Below are 3,428 nucleotides of genomic sequence, written 5' to 3'. Positions count from 1 at the left end.
TAAAGACAGGACATGATGCTCCCCGAGGGCCTAATCATATACCTGATATACTCCCCCGGGCCAATCATATTCCTTACGGACTTCCCGATGTCGTAATTAGCCGACCGACGTCAGCCAATCACGTCGTCTCCCGGGAGTGTCGCTAGAGAGAATCTATTCCAGGACCGAATCAAAGAAAGGCAAAGTTGCCTGTAGATTGTGATCCCGGTGTGGGGGGGTGCCCTGGGGCCCTCCCTCCCTGGGGTCCTGGAGGAGCTTCCTGTTCGTTCCCAGGGAAACAACACGATCGTGATTGGAGGATCAGGAAAAGAGGGCGGGGTTTGAGATGGGTCAAGTGGATCTTCCTCGCAACGACACAGATGTTTGCCCTTAGAATTCCAAGTTATTAGGACAATATTCAGCCGAACCTTTGATAAAATGTATAATTACGTCAATGTGATCATCTGTAGCTCTTTGACGATACACTTAGCTGCACATATACTGCAGATTCTAGGCAGCCTTTTTTCTCAGGGTTTACTAAGACAACCGGTTTTTGGGCCAGGGAGTGGTGATGGTGGAGTGTCACGTCTTAAATGGTACTTTATACACTGCAGAAAAGAAAATTCGTATTAAAACGTATTTCACCCACATTGGTAATTTTTTTTACCAACAACAAAGACTTTTTTTTTATTATTATTATTATTATTATTATTATTATTATTATTATTATTATTATTATTATTATTATTATTATTATTATTATTATTATTATTATTATTATTATTATTATTATTATTATTATTATTATTATTATTATTATTATTATTATTATTATGTTTTTGGTAGATTTTTATTGGTTTTTACTACCGGGCAGTCCGGTAGAGAGAGAGAGAGGAATAACGGGAGATAGACGGGGGAAGACATTCGGCAAAGGTCGCCGGGTCCGGGAGTCGAACCCGGGAGGGCCATGTTGCGACGCAGCGCAGTACGTGGTTCGCCACTCGGGCACCAACAACAAAGACTTTTTATCATTTGAAGAAGCTGAATTTAAAAGTGTGATCGTAGACCATTGTGTGTCGAGTGTTACAGACTTGAGTGTATATTAGCATAGTAGGTAGTAAAATAGGCAAGGTACTCTTAATAGAAGAGTACATACTAGTAAAAGAGACAAGTACAAGGTTACAGCAGTCCTACAAGTAGTTTTGACAGCAGTCCTACAAGTAGTTTTGACAGCAGTCCTACAGGTAGCTTTGACAGCAGTCCTACAGGTAGCTTTGATAGCAGTCCTACAGGTAGCTTTGATAGCAGTCCTACAAGTAGTTTTGATAGCAGTCCTACAGGTAGTTTTGACAGCAGTCCTACAGGTAGTTTTGACAGCAGTCCTACAGGTAGCTTTGACAGCAGTCTTGTTAAAGTTATGTGATGTGTACGATTGCATGTAACTGTCTAACTGTTTCCACAAGAGGGCGCTATAGGCGGAGCTGCTAATGCTGCCGCCAGGTAAGAGGTATAAAAGGAGATGTTAACTCCCCCTCTGTCTCTTCCTCCGTCGCTCTCACAAGAGAAGGACTCTCATGTACTGTTGTCTCATGAACATATTATTGTCGCCCCATAGCTGACTCTGTCAACAAGTCCTACATGTAGTTTTGACGGCAGTCCTACAGGTAGTTTTAACAGCAGTCCTACAGGTAGTTTTAACAGCAGTCCTACAAGTAGTTTTGACAGCAGTCCTACAGGTAGTTTTAACAGCAGTCCTACATGTAGTTTTGACAGCAGTCCTACAAGTAGTTTTGACGGCAGTCCTACAAGTAGTTTTAACAGCAGTCCTACAGGTAGTTTTAACAGCAGTCCTACATGTAGTTTTGACAGCAGTCCTACAAGTAGTTTTGACAGCAGTCCTACAAGTCGTTTTGACAGCAGTCCTACAGGTAGTTTTGACAGCAGTCCTACAAGTAGTTTTGACAGCAGTCCTACAGGTAGTTTTGACAGCAGTCCTACAAGTAGTTTTGACAGCAGTCCTACAGGTAGTTTTGACAGCAGTCCTACAGGTAGTTTTGACAGCAGTCCTACAGGTAGTTTTGACAGCAGTCCTACAGGTAGTTTTGACAGCAGTCCTACAGGTAGTTTTGACAGCAGTCCTACAGGTAGTTTTGACAGCAGTCCTACAGGTAGTTTTGACAGCAGTCCTACAGGTAGCTTTGACAGAAGTCCTACAGGTAGTTTTGACAGCAGTCCTACAGGTAGTTTTGACAGCAGTCCTACAGGTAGTTTTGACAGCAGTCCTACAAGTAGTTTTGACAGCAGTCCTACAGGTAGTTTTGACAGCAGTCCTACAGGTAGTTTTAACAGCAGTCCTACATGTAGTTTTGACAGCAGTCCTACAAGTAGTTTTGACGGCAGTCCTACAGGTAGTTTTGACAGCAGTCCTACATGTAGTTTTGACAGCAGTCCTACAAGTAGTTTTGACAGCAGTCCTACAAGTAGTTTTGACGGCAGTCCTACAGGTAGTTTTGACAGCAGTCCTACATGTAGTTTTGACAGCAGTCCTACAAGTAGTTTTGACAGCAGTCCTACAAGTAGTTTTGACAGCAGTCCTACAGGTAGTTTTGACAGCAGTCCTACAAGTAGTTTTGACAGCAGTCCTACAGGTAGTTTTGACAGCAGTCCTACAAGTAGTTTTGACAGCAGTCCTACAAGTAGTTCTGACAGCAGTCCTACAGGTAGCTTTGACAGCAGTCCTACAGGTAGTTTTGACAGCAGTCCTACAGGTAGTTTTGACAGCAGTCCTACAGGTAGTTTTGACAGCAGTCCTACAGGTAGTTTTGACAGCAGTCCTACAGGTAGCTTTGACAGCAGTCCTACAGGTAGTTTTGACAGCAGTCCTACAGGTAGTTTTGACAGCAGTCCTACAGGTAGTTTTGACAGCAGTCCTACAAGTAGTTTTGACAGCAGTCCTACAAGTAGTTTTGACAGCAGTCCTACAGGTAGTTTTGACAGCAGTCCTACAAGTAGTTTTGACAGCAGTCCTACAAGTAGTTTTGACAGCAGTCCTACAGGTAGTTTTGACAGCAGTCCTACAACTAGTTCTGACAGCAGTCCTACAGGTAGTTTTGACAGCAGTCCTACAGGTAGTTTTGACAGCAGTCCTACAGGTAGTTTTGACAGCAGTCCTACAGGTAGTTTTGACAGCAGTCCTACAGGTAGTTTTGACAGCAGTCCTACAGGTAGTTTTGACAGCAGTCCTACAGGTAGTTTTGACAGCAGTCCTACAAGTAGTTTTAACAGCAGTCCTACAGGTAGTTTTGACAGCAGTCCTACAAGTAGTTTTGACAGCAGTCCTACAAGTAGTTTTGACAGCAGTCCTACAAGTAGTTTTAACAGCAGTCCTACAGGTAGTTTTGACAGCAGTCCTACAAGTAGTTTTGACAGCAGTCCTACAGGTAGTTTTG

The sequence above is a fragment of the Notolepis coatsorum genome, assembly GCF_963971535.1.
Source record: "Notolepis coatsorum genome assembly, chromosome: 16".
Lineage (NCBI taxonomy): Eukaryota > Metazoa > Chordata > Actinopteri > Aulopiformes > Paralepididae > Notolepis > Notolepis coatsorum.
Note: the sequence above shows the minus strand (reverse complement) of the source record.